Source organism: Pan troglodytes, chromosome 4, assembly GCF_028858775.2.
Source record: "Pan troglodytes isolate AG18354 chromosome 4, NHGRI_mPanTro3-v2.0_pri, whole genome shotgun sequence".
Classification (NCBI taxonomy): domain Eukaryota; kingdom Metazoa; phylum Chordata; class Mammalia; order Primates; family Hominidae; genus Pan; species Pan troglodytes.
Window position 1 is genome coordinate 83,419,218 of NC_072402.2, and position 14,525 is coordinate 83,433,742.

Below are 14,525 nucleotides of genomic sequence, written 5' to 3' on the forward strand. Positions count from 1 at the left end.
TCAAGAACTCGAACTAGTAAATCCTGGGCTTGATCTTTTGAATTATTTTCTCTCTCATTACAGGAGATAAGGTGCTTTGCAAGCTACCAAGACACATTTTGCACTTTGTACTTAGTCACCAATTATTCTCTTTGTGAGCTACCAAAAAGATGTTTTACACTTCATATTCAGTCACCAATGTCAGAACTGTTCCCAGCCTGATGATGTCACTATATAGGACACTGAGAAATAAATTTAATAACAACCAACCAATTTAATTTTCCTTGTACACATTATCTGTCACTGTCTACTTTTCATATTACTAAACAATTATAACAACCTGGGTATTTCTCTCCACTGGAATATTACCATACCTCCTAAGGTTAAACTTCAGAAATTGGACCACAGTTTTGTACCATAGACTATCCATGCCCTACATACCTTACAAGATTAGATCATCATTAACAGTCAGGTAGTGAGAGATCTAGTCCCAAATCCACATTTTTCCAGCTGCATCCTTGAATCACTCCTGATACCAGGTGTGTTAATTTGGTTATCTGGAAAGCAGAATATCTGAGAGTTAGAAATGTCAGCATTTTATTGTGCAAGACAGAAGGAAAAGGAATGAGTTAGTTAGGAAAGTCTTCGGACTGTAATATCTATTTGAAACTTAAAAGGAAAATTGGGCAAGGAGATTCACCTATTGTGAAACAAATTTGACTCTTCATAAAGTCAGTGGGGCATTCCAGAATACACATGGTCCTTTTAAAAAGCCCTACATTCAGCAGAAATAGCCAAGCACTGGAAACCTCTGCCTGATTTACAATTATCTCGTTTTTTGCGATCTTAAAATTATTAGCCATATTGGGTAAGATCCTTAATTCATGTGAATTTTATTTCACATTCTAATGCATTGTGTTACCTCAATATGCATTTTGTGACTCTTCAAACTGTTCAATTATTATGTTTTACACTCAATAAAATATTTTAAAGAAATGTCCAAACAGTGCGTCACCACAATATCTAGCTTATTTTTATTACTCCACAGTGTCCGATACTATGATTGCAGGACACCCTATAGAGGTGGCAGAGATTTTGAGTCTTTAATCTGTTTCATTACTTTCTTATATAGACTATATACTATTTGACCAATATCTTCATGTTATATGAATTTTGGACTTTAAGGATTTCTGACTTCTAATTGAGAAAGTCCTCAAACTTCAGTTTTTAAAATTGTCATGGATATTCTTGATGTTTTCTATTTCACTCTAAATTCTAAAATCAGTTTGTGAATTTCTACACATAAAAAATCTGGTATTTTGAGAGATATTCTGAAGTGAATTAAAATTTTAAAAATATTAAGCTTTATAGCTAACTATTATTGCAAATATTAAATTTTTCAGGAATTCTGTTACTATTTTAGTGTAGATGTTTTATCCATCTTTCATTAGATATATTGCTGGTATTTTTTTCTTATCCTTCTAAATTACACATATATAACACCTATATATTATTGCTAGTATTGATTTAAAAAGTGATTTTTAATATTAACTTTGTGTCTATCAAACTTGATTAATTTGCTTACTTATTCATTATTAATAGTTTGGTGAATTTTACATTTATACAACTATGTTATCTGCAAACCACAAGAGCTGTAATTTTCTTTCTAAGCTTTATACCTTTTCTTTATATTTATGTCTTATTTTACAATATAAGACCTCCAGTAAATGGCTGAAAACTGTATATTAAATAATGGAATGTTTACCTATAATCTTATGAATATTAATCCTTATGCTGTTTACGTGAAAGCAGTACCCTCGCCATTTAACAGATGAGAAAATGAGACTCAGTGAATTTCTCTCACTTTCTCAAAGTCAAATTGTTCCTATGTGAGCAAATAGCATGAGAAATTCAGTTAACTCATAATGCTAGGGATTTTCCTTTTTCTACTTTTATCATACCATCTAATTTCAAATTCAGTTAGGAGTGCATTTTCTTCTGAAGTCCTTATTGTGTGTTTTATTTTAATGTTCTGATTATGTATCCCCTGCCCTAACATATCATGAAAAATCAGTTTCTCCTGCTAAGGACTACAACTAGAGACCTCATATATGAAGAGTCACTTCCTAGTTTATACATGCTCAGGACTTGCGTAAAAAATACTCCATATCTATATATCAAAATTATATTAGTGAAATCTTATGGAGTATTGTTAACACTTTTCTCTGGAGGGTCTGTAATTATGGTATTAACAACTATTCTTCACAAGATTAGATATTGCATACTAAGTTAAAAGTATTTAAGTGGCCTAAATATCTTTTTCAGTCCTTTATTTCAATGTTTCTATGTCTAACCCTAAAAAAGTTAAATACTAAATGTCAAGTAGCCAATCTAATTTTTACTATATATAAAATGAATAATAAAATTTAATTTTAAATGATATTTCTGTACTTCCATATGATCCATCTGAGCATATTTTTAACTACCTGCATAAGCCCAGTTAAGCCATTTTTGATCCTTTATATGGAAAATGATTATAGAGTCCATTTGATGTTATTAAATTGCATGAAAAAAATCTACATTTCTCTAGTTGATGAATCTCACCCTTGAGTTTCATTTTATTAAACTATAATTATTAGATCCTTTAATATTCATACAGGAAGAGCTCGTATCACATTTTGAGCTCAAAACTAAGCAGTAAGGAGATAAAGTGTAATGGGACAGGAGAATTAAAATAGCTATAGGAGTCTCTTTTCCAAAGTGTCAATCCGTTTAATATCCAAAGCTATAGGCATAAAAATTATATTTTAATATAGATGCTTTACCATGTGTTAAAGATAAAAAAAATCAATGTTATTTGTTAAAATACAGTAAGGCAGACTTTATTCAGGACCACTGCTATACATTTGGAGGTCATGGCAATGGTATTTTGTAATGAGGGAAAAAGATAAGACTCGATTCTAAATATAGTATGGGAAAGTGGGAATTTGTATCCTTGCAGCAGGATGGCAGTCAGTGGATAAAAAATAACTAAGAGGTAACTTAAAAGTAAGGGGGATTCAGGCTAAACCTATGTAACAGGATTCTTGCTGAAGAGATGCCAAGGTGATTAGACATTACCTAGGGATGGTGGAGGATGGAAATCGTCGCTAATATCAAAGGTGATAAGATTATGAGGGTGGGAGGTTCTTACCGAACTGATTTAGCAGGGGGGCTTCTTCCAAAACTGGATTTTTACAAGCAAGTATACAGACGATCCTAGAAGGTTCAGGAGCCTGAATAAAATTTGGTCGAGACAATCATCTTTGTTACATGTATATTAAGATAGACTTTCTGAAACATTTGATTCTCAATTTTTAAACTGTCTAAATAGCCTATCTATTCTATATATTAAAATATGCCTTAAAATATATATTCCTTTTTTTAGCATTGAAATGGATGGCATCTGATCCTGCTTCATGTGATTCCTCATTTAGCTCTGGACTCTTTACGTCATTAAGGTACCCTGAATATATTCAGTATGGTAAGGAATATTGTAATCATTGTACACAAATAAGTCACAGTCAATTGCTGTATTAGTTCATTCTTGCATTGCTATAGACTACTTGAGACTGGGCAATTTATAAAGAAAAAAGATTGAATTGACTCACAGTTCTGCAGGCTGTAAAGGAAGCATGACAGAGGAGGCCTCAAGAAACTTATAATTATGGTGGAAGGGGAAGCTGGCACATCTTACATGGCCAGAGAAGAAGGACAAGAGAGAGGCGGAGGTGCCACACACTTTTAAACAATCAGATATCGTAAGAACTCACTCACTATCATGAGAACATCAGGGGGGATCCACTGTCATGATCCAATCACCTCCCACCAAGCCCCTCCTCCAACATTGAGGATTATAGTTCAACATGAGATTTGGGCAGGGACACAAATTCAAACCATATAAATTGCTTATTAGGGTTTTAAGAAGAAATGTATCCAGATCCATCTGTAACTGTCAACAGTTCATAGTTAGAAAAATAAAAAAAAAAATCTAGAGAGAATATAAAGAAATTTAAAGATTGAAAAGTGAAATACTCTCACCTACTCATCAGTTAACAAATATTAACTCATATGAAGTGAATATTATGTAGCACATGTTATTCTGTACACTGAAGATATAGGGATGACAAGGAAATTAGAGTTCTGGCCTAAAGGAGTTTACATATTTTAAAAGGATACAGATATTAATCATTTATACATAAACACACGAGATTTCTTGTTCTGAGTGCTAAGAACAAGAGTCTAAGGAGGACTTTGACTGAGAGTGGCTAATGAGAGATTTCTCCTTTAGCTAGCGTTGTCAGGAGGATAAAACCCTAATGATGAAAAAAAGGCAGTAGTGAAAATATCTTCTAGAATAATGTTTCAAGCTTAAGGAACGCTACAGCAAAGGGCCCTAGTTAAATTGGACCTGAAATGCTGGAGGGTTATAAACATCACAGTACTACTAATGTGGTTTTTCACTGTACTTTCATCCTATAGTTGTAATGGTTTCCAGGTTATGGCACTGGTAGAGGATCGTGACTGCAAGTTGTCCAGGTTCTTGGTGTTTTGAACAAAGAATTCGACAAATCTCACAGCAAAGCAAAGAAAGAATAAAGCAACAGAAGAACGAAAGCAGGAATTTATTGAAAACGAAAGCACACTGCACACAGTGTGGGAGTGGACCTCAGCAGTGGTTCAGAGGCCCAGAACAGAATCTTCTTGGGTCCAAACACTCCCTAGAAGTCTCCCATTGGCCACCTGATGCTCAACTCATGTAAATGAAGTGGTAGCCCACACTCAGTCTGATTGGTTACAGAAAGCAGCCAATCAGAAGCTGAAGTGAAGTTACAAAAGTCACAGTCCTGGGCAAATATCTGATTGGTTGCAAAAAGCAACCAATCAGGGGATAGGGTGAAGTTATACTTCTATGCAAATGAAGACTCCGCCCACAATCAGTCTGATTGGTTGTGGACAGTAACCATTCAGAGGCAGGAGTGAAGTTACAACGTTGCAAACAAAGACAGGGCCGGCAATCAGTCTGATTTGTTGCAGACAGCCAATTTTCCATTTGCCACACAGAAGAGGTCAAAGAGAGTAGCCTCTGTTCCTTTTGTTAGATGTGTAAAGTTAGGAGTTTCCTTTCAGTTTAGTTCTAGAAAGTCAGCGTGAAACAGCCTTAGGTTCCCTGCCTCCAGACCCTATCCTCCTTGCTCAGTAACATTCATCCATAAAAAATGAGTTTTAAAATCTCAAACTAAACTTACTTATAGCCAAGAGGTAAACAAAATGGCACCCTGTAAAAGCTCCCTTATTTTGGAAAGCCCTATAACAATATACTTGAATACTCAGGACTTGATATAAAACACATTCGTGAAAGAATAGAGAAAATTTATTCTTTTATGATGTTCTCATGTTTAAAGAAGAACATTTTGCCATTCTTGCTGGTAAGCATATATAGAATGTAAGAAAGGAAGAGAACCTAATGTAATCATTACCATCTGTGCAAAACCATATTTCTTCTGGGGCCTTATTTTGTCTGCTTCTCACAACAGTCCCATGTAATCAATATTGCTTTCTGCCCGTTTAGTAGCCAGAAAACTATTTTACAGAGGGGAAATGACCAAGTTAATAGGTAGAAGGGGTGATCATGTGGAGATACAGATCTAACCCCATCCTAACTCAAAGTGTATGATCTCTATTTTTTTCTTTATTGTCTCAAAAGAAGGAGAATGTGGATGGAGAAAAGGCACTCAACCCGTTAGCCTAATGTTGTTCTCTGGTCAATTTATATTGATGAATTTTTGGTTTTGTACTTTTGTGACTGGCTCCTTCTTTTTCAGGCTTTTTCTTTGCAGGAATTTAAAAGCAACCCTATGAATATAACATTTGTCAAAAAGAGCAAGTGCCAAGCCAGTTGAGAATAAGCTTACAATAAGGATTCCAGATAAAAACATTTTCATCCCTCTGAACAAAAGTGTCTGGCTTTTGAAAAACACTAATTTCTAAATAGTGAGAGATTCTTACATTTTGTGTATGTGGAGCTTTTAAATTCCTAACAAATGTAAAGTTTAAAAATTATTTGAAAGTGACAAAACAAAATAAAAATATACCCTTCATTTTAATCCAGGTTCAGAGAAGTTCAGCATCTCAACAATATCTTTATTAAAGGGGCAGACATGCTAATCTAAATATTTTACCAACATTAATGGCTTGAATATAGCTCAAGAATGCCAAATAAGTGTTTTATAAACTCAACAGATATACAAACAAAACTGAATAAATAGCTATAGTGATATTATAAATTATATCTGTTCATACTAATGCCAAACACTGGAATTTGAAATTGCTAATTAAAGACATTAGTGAATGTCAATACAACAATATTTTAATGACTCCAAGATAATCCCAAAGCAATCAATTTAAATCAGAATGAGTTTATTATAAAGTGCCAAAGGTGGAAAAAATGCTTCCTTTGCACGATAAAACAACAATTTCTCAAATGAATAATGCCTAGTCAAAATTTAACTAGATAATTACTTCATTTGCATTTATTAAGGAAATATAACAACTTGGAAGAAAGCTCTTTGGGAAATGATCTCGGAGTTTAGAGTCATCTAATTTTACCTAAACTTCTGAATACACAGAACACATTAATGATGATAACAAACCAGAACAACAGCAGCAGAAAAGAACAACAAAGTTATACGAAATTTATATGACAAAAGGCAGGGGCCTATTTTATAGCTAGTATGTGTATAAAAATTACCAGATCATTGTAGGAAGGTACTTGTCCTAGTGAGTTAAATGAGAGGATAAGCTTCAGTTTCTATATTTTGTGTCCAGTTTTCCTAGAAGCAGGGAAGAGTGTCTGCTTCTATTTTTATACCTGTATGAGTTAAGTAAAAACAATGCATGAATTTTGCTTGTTTCCATCTTATTCCAACAGGATCTGACCATTGTCCAGTTTCTTCATGGTATCACAAAGAAAATGGCCTGGAAAATCACACAAAATATAATATCCTAATTTGCTTAGAAGGGGTTGGGTCTAATCTATATCATGGGATTCTTTTGGATTATCATGCCAGCAGTGGAAGACTCAACAAACAATTAAACGATTAAAATCAACAAACACTTAAAATCAAAACTAACAACTATAACAAAGTTCTGAGCTAGTCTGAGATAGTTTAGTCTTCCAATCAGTTGTAGGTGTGTGCAATGATTTGTGGCAATAAGGAAGCAGACAGCAAATATTAAATCTGATGATAATCAGTCATTAGAATGATATGAAGGCAGAATACCATATGTATTTTGCAACTCCTCCCGTCAAAAAGTAGAATCTATCTCCTCATCCTTTGAATCAAGTCTGGCTTTGTTCCTGGGTTTGAAATATAGAATATAGCATAAATGACAGTGTCAGTTCTGAGCATACATTTCAAGAGGTCTTGCAGGTTTTGCTCTCATTCTTTTACAGTTCTGCTGCTATATAAACCAGCCTCAAATAGTCTGAGTCTGTGATATCACTGGGTCACCCCCATCACTTCAGTAGAAGGCCTGCCACTGCCTGACATGTGAAAGAGAGCATCCAGGATAAGCCACCTGTCAAATTGTCAACTTTATGCAGATATACAAGTGACAGGTTTGAGATCAGCCCAGCCCAGTCAACAGAGAAATATCCCAGTAGAATCATTATATAATTAAATAACATTGAAAAAAAAAAAGCAAACTAAGTTTGGGATGATTTGTTGTGCACCAAAGACTTGAATGTGACCAAGTGCTAAAAATTGTCCATTATTTACCCAACATACTTTGGCTTGACCGAACTTTAGTCAGGCTTTTCTCCTCCCTAAATGCCCCTAGACATTGGCTTGCCTACAAGCTCAAGTAAGCACTAAAGCACCAAGTTACAGAACATTCCTCTCAACAGCTCATTCTGAAAATTGGCAGACCACAGAAACATTTTATGTTAAACCATCCTGACCATGTCGTTGGCTCATGTCTACCATCTGCCCTATTATTCACAAAATTCTTGCTAGCACTAACCTCCCTATTTTTTTTGCTTTTTTGTTTACTTTTGAGACACTTGCAGATCTTGAGGTTAGAGCATTTCCCCATTGCGAGAGTGTTTTTGAATAAACTCTCTCCTTACTTGAGTCTTCATTTATTTTTTGTTATACAACTTGAAGAGTTTAAGAGTAAATGAGGGCCGGGCGCGGTGGCTCACGCCTGTAATCCCAGCACTTTGGGAGGCCGAGGCGGGTGGATAACAAGGTCAGGAGTTCAGGACCAGCCTGGCCAAGATGGTGAAACCTTGTCTGTACTGAAAATACAAAAATTAGCCGGGCGTGGTGGTATGTGCCTATAATCCCAGCCAGTCTGGAGGCTGAGGCAGAGAACTACTTGAACCCAGGAGGTGGAGGCTGCAGTGAACCCAGATCGCACCAGTGCATTCCAGCCTGGGCGACAGAGGGAGACTTCATCTCAAAGAAAAAAAAAAAAAAGAGTAAGTGAATAAGGACCTGGTCAAGTGGCTAAAAGGCCACTATATATTACACAGCTCAGTTCCGTTTTGTTATTGGAGTATGGTGAGTTGAGTGTGTGACTTGCTCAAAAAGCCAGTGACTCAATACTGTGCAACTAACTGTGGGTTAAAGGGGTGTTTCTTAAACCACATTGTGCATAGGAATCACCTGTGGGTCTCATGTAAACAGAGATCTGGAATGAATTCTGAGGTTCTGCTTTTCTAAAGCTCACAGATGATTCCAAAACTGCTGATCAGCTTTCTACTTTTTGGGTTGCAATGGGATAGAGAAACTCACATATCTTCATGCAAAGTTCCAAAGTTAGTGGAGAGAGATTATTGAGAAAATTGCCCTTCTGCTTAAACCCTGCGAGTGCAGCACAGTTTATATGGTGTTGCTTATAGATGATAACTCATTTATGAATTGGCTCTGCTCTGATCAGACTTCACAGATATCCTCCAAGCTATAAAGAGCTTTTTCAGGGATTTTTTTCTTTTTAAATGCCTAATATCATTTTATTTATATGGACAAATGTAGATGGTGACATGTTTCAGCAAATCCAATATTGAATAAGCAAGTAAAAATAATAATTCATAAGTTGGACTCTTTAGATAAATGGGTAATGATGTAATTGTTTGGTTTCATTGTCCCATATAGTGCTCTGTTGTAGCTGTATTAAAATCATTGGTACTAAAGTAGAGGTACTAGAACTCTTTAGCCAAAACCAAAACTGCGCATTTTCCCTTCGCCTGACCCCCACACAGTGCTTTTGCAAACATGTAATTTGAATGATGTGAAGTGAACATAATTTTCCACTTTGATACAGGCATCACAATCCATACACGCTTTCACTTAAGCCAATTCAGAGTTTATAACATTAAATTCTTTTATAGGTGGGCGTGGCCTTTTTATTTATCTTTAACCAAACAAGACACAGTCACGCCTCCCTTAGTGACAGGAATACATTCTGAGAAATGTGTCATTAGGTGATTTTTGTCATTGTGCAAACATCAAAGAATGTACTTATGCCAACCTAAATGGTATAGCCAACTACACACCTAGGCTAAATGGTATATATAACCTATTGCTCCTAAGCTTCAAACCTGTATAGAATGTTACTTTACAGAATACTGTACACAATAGTAATACAATGGTAAGTATTGGTGTATCTAAATATATCTACATCTACAAAAATACAGTACAAATATGGTGTAATCACATGAGACCACCATCAGGTATACATTCCCTCATTGACCAAAATATCATTGTGTGCCACATGACTGTAATCTAATTGTTGTGTTTGGAATCTTTAGTCATCTTTATTTCTTTCATATGTATATTAAATATGTATTATGTTATATATTCTTAGCTATATTATAGCTAAGAATATATAATATATAAACTATATATATAATCCATAATATAAACTATTATATAATCACTTTATATATTTATATATTACATATATTTATCTATTAATCAATACAAATAAGTTATGCAATAATTTAAATTATGGTAAGATAATATATAAAATATATCTGAGTTCTTTAATATCCATTCTCATTTAATTTTTGCTGTATTGCATAATTTATACATATCTTATGTCAGTGTTCTTAATGTCAAATTTACATTTTGATAATAAAGTTGCTTGTATAAAAGTAAGGCAAATAGAGATTGAAATAATCATTTGGGGGAATAGAATATTTTACAAATCTTTACAAATCTTTACACTTTATGAAAGTACCCCTGAATTTAGCATCAACTTCAATTTTGTTGATAAAAATCAAGTTCTCTTAAATGTCGTTCTAAAAATAGGATTTATACTCACATGAAAGATGTGTGTGTGTGTGTGTGTGTGTGTGTTTGTATACTTTTTTTTCAAGGTGGTAGAATCTCATCTTTGAAAAATAATGAATCTGTCTTTGGTTAAAGAAGAATCTGACATTTTACTGTATTACTCTCTCTAGCAAATTATGCAATTTTATATTCAGGAGATTTTCATGGAATTATTATACTTATTCTCTACTAAGTACTATTTCTAGAATTTTTCTCCTAGCCATTGTTCTTTTAATCAGCTATGTTATCAAAACCATTTATAGTCCTTCTACATTTGGGTCCTTAGAAAATTTCCATGGAACTACTTCAGTAAATGGACTCATATGCAGTAAAGTGCATATTAGTTTAAAATTCTATTTAAAATCTATTATATTTAAAATATATTGAGAAAATACTTGAAGTATTTTAAGGGTGTTTATCTTATCAATGCAGATTGGAATCATCTTAATTCTTATTAAATTGACATCCTGCATTGATAGGCTTAAATACACATGTGGCAGAGATGAAGCCTAATGAAGGCTCTAATCCAGAGCTGACTAATGACCCCTACCAGGAGCCATGCTGCTGGAACAGAACTCCTGATGTATACATCCATAGCTAATATTAAGACTCCAGCTTAAAAGTTTGAAAATGTATTGTACTTACTGCACAATTCTTGCCGAGATTTACCCCAAAAATTTAAGGTTTCCCGAGAGAAATAAGAATTATATATCCACTTAGAATAGAAGTTAATGGCCATTAATATCTAGTCTTATCAATAGGAAAATTAAAGTTTAATTCCTAAATCAATTTAGAATTAAGGACCTTGATATAAAGCTTAGGATTTCTCTTTCTTCAGAGTATACTTAAAAATTGTATTTTTTCATTGTACTTTATAACCTCTAGGTTATGTTAAGTTCTTTCTTAAGATATAAAACATAGATTAGATGTGTAGCAACCAGCCCACCAATAGTGAAGGAAATATACCTTCTAATTATTTTGACTCTCAAGAAATCAGTTATATTAAAATATTCTATAATAACAATATATAACAAAAGAACATTAACATTGTTACAATAGTTAGAAATATTTGTTATACTACATATTCTCTAATCTGTTTGAATTTTGCATATATGTATATGCCTCTAAATATAATGTAGTATAATATAATATTATAGTTCAAACTTTAATGTTTTATATTAAAATATATAAATATGAAATAGAAAATGTAAATAAGTCATATTGCAACATATGGTATAACTATGAAATAGAAAATGTAAATACAATATATGCAAAGTGCAATATATTACTGATGTATATATATGCATATACATGTGAGTGCAAAAATATACATATACATATAAACATACACCATCCACACAAAGACATACACATACATCCAAACATGTATGCATTTTTTCAATTGGGATTTAGGCCGTGGAGAAAAAAGGCCAAATTATCCATTGGTCTATTAAAAACATTCATTAAAAACACGATTTCTAAACCTTGACATTAAAAATGAACAAATTTAGGCCGGGCGCGGTGGCTTACGCCTGTAATCCCAGCACTTTGGGAGGTCGAGGCAGGCAGATCCAGAGGTCAGGGGATCCAGACCACAGTGAAACCCCGTCTGTACTAAAAATACAAAAAATTAGCCAGGCGCGGTGGTGGGCGCCTGTAGTCCCAACTGCTCTGGAGGCTGAGGCAAGAGAATGGCGTAAACCCGGGAGGCGGAGCTTGCAGTGAGCCTAGATCGCGTCACTGCACTCCAGCCTGGGGGGCAGAGGAAGACTCCATCTCAGACAAAAAAAAAAAAAAAAAAAAAAACAAATTTAACAGAACATCTGAATATAAACTTATATAAAAGCAAATTACAAAATCATCTCAAAATTTTACTTGAAAAGAATTATTTAGCAAAGTAATTTTTTTCTGATATCAATTTTGTAAAACTTAATGTTTTATGTTTGAGGTGCAGTGATTCATAACTGTTTTAGGTAAAACAAACTTATAAGAACAACATTGTATATTTTTTGCAAAAAAAAGTGTAAAAGACTTGAGAGAATTTTATTTATTCATTCATTTATTCATTCACTCATTCTCTCACTAATACTTTCTCCTTGCCCATGTGATAGGAAGCATGTTGACAGCTCCTGCTCTGAAGAAGTCCATGGTATAATCAGTCAGAGACACAGGCCCTAGTAATATAAGACTCATTGGGATCAGAATAAAGGCACAAAAATGAATGTATTTTTATATTAACTTGATAGCAAAAATAACTTGTAGCGGAGAGGACACTTTATTTGAATTTAAATGAAGTGTATCAGTCAATTGAGAGAGGACTTTAGCGAAAGAAGAAAGAGTATTACAAGCTCTTGCATCCAAGAAAATCTTTAAATACAATGTTTTAGGGAGTAACCTAATTAAAGTCATCGGTACTAATTTTCCCTTTAGTAGTACAATATTATTTAAAATACAGATTGGAGACTATATGAAGTGTCATGAACATTTCTGATTTCTAGTGTCATCAACATTAGGTAGAAAAGTTCCATAAACTAACTCTCAAAGAAGTAGAGTGAAAGAAAGAGAGAATGGATGAATCTATGGAAGTCTAATACAGAAGAAATAGTTGTGGTTCAGTAGATCTGAGATTTGGTCAAAATTTTATTATATATCAGTAAAACACACATAATAAAGAAAAAACCCACATACAGAAAAACATTTTAAAAACTGCTCTTGTAGCCCCAGTTAAATTAGGTAAATTTTAAAGTTTCTTTCTTTTCTAGCACTGATATTTTTAAACTTTATTTCCTTCTAAAGCCAAAAAATAAATACAATCATATGTACATGCATGTACATACAAAAAAATTAGAATTAAAGCAGTGCTATATGGAGACAATTTGAGAATTGTAATATTTTAAACCATAATATTTCTTTGTGTAACAATTAAATGTTAAATCCCCTAAAGTTTAGCTTAAATGCTAACTTGCTGTTTGCAGAACAACATAGACATATGGAGAAGAAAGTCTTTGTGGCTCACAGGAAAAATAATTTCAGCAGTAATCCGCATACCTGCAGTTGTGATAACAAAATATGGCTTTAAAAATGTTTAGCTTCAGTGTCTTAATGGGTAACAAAGGAAGGATCAAATATCTTTCTATTATTTTGTTATTGACATACATTGGTGAGGCATTGTGTATCTCTCTGATTCTGTATATTACTGTCTCTTTGCATATGCATGGATGTGTTGCTATACACATTTGAGGTCTAGCTCTTATTTTGTATCCATTTTTACCACCATAACTCTTCTCCCTCCCCTTTTAACTGTATTTCTCTCTAGTTTACAGCTTTCTAAATTATGTTCTTTCCACATAATTGGCCATAGTATTCAATGAAATGAGCCTTCATTTTTTTTTTTTTTGGTTAAAAAAAAGATGGTATTTGCTGATCCTATTATTAAAGAATAAATGAGCCATATGTTTTATATCTCTCTCTGAAATATATTCACATTTTAAAAATATGAATCTTTACTTTTTGAAGGTTCACTGATCCTCAATACGAAATAGAAACTACAATACATAAAATAAACATTTGTTAAAAAGAACTAGAAAAATAACATTTTACTATAAAACGTGTAGAATTTTCAAGTATCAGACATTATTTCTAAAATCAACATTTAAAAATCTCAATATTGCATACCAATAGTACAGACACTTTTATTTTCTTAAACTTTACCATATATTTTGAAATAAACTGACACACAAAAAGACTTTAGATGTGTTAAGTGTATAATCTGAGGATTTCTGACATAGGTAGATACTCGTAGAACCATAGCCACATTCAAGAAAATACACATAACTATCACACCCCAAATATTTCCTAATGCCATTTTGTAATCCCTCCAACCCACACTAAAAAAATTTCCTGAACTTTATATAATTAGAAACTTAACAGTATGTACCCTTATTTGCCTGGCTTTAAATTTCAACATAATTATTTTTAGATTGGTCAACAGTATCGCATGTATCAATAGTCGGTTATTTTGTATTGTTGATTAATACTCCACTGTATAGATATTCCAAAATTTGTTTATTCATTTATTCCCTGATGGCCATTTGGGTTGTTTCCAGTTTTTGCCTGTTACAAAGAAAAAGCTGCTATAAACATTTATCTTTTCAAAGACGTGATTTT

General features: G+C 33.3%; 1 pseudogene; it reads left to right on the plus strand.

Moving 5' to 3' along the window:
* The window catches only part of LOC112209226 (beta-glucuronidase-like), a 97,049-nt pseudogene that overhangs the window by 70,028 nt on the left and 12,496 nt on the right, over window positions 1-14,525 (plus strand).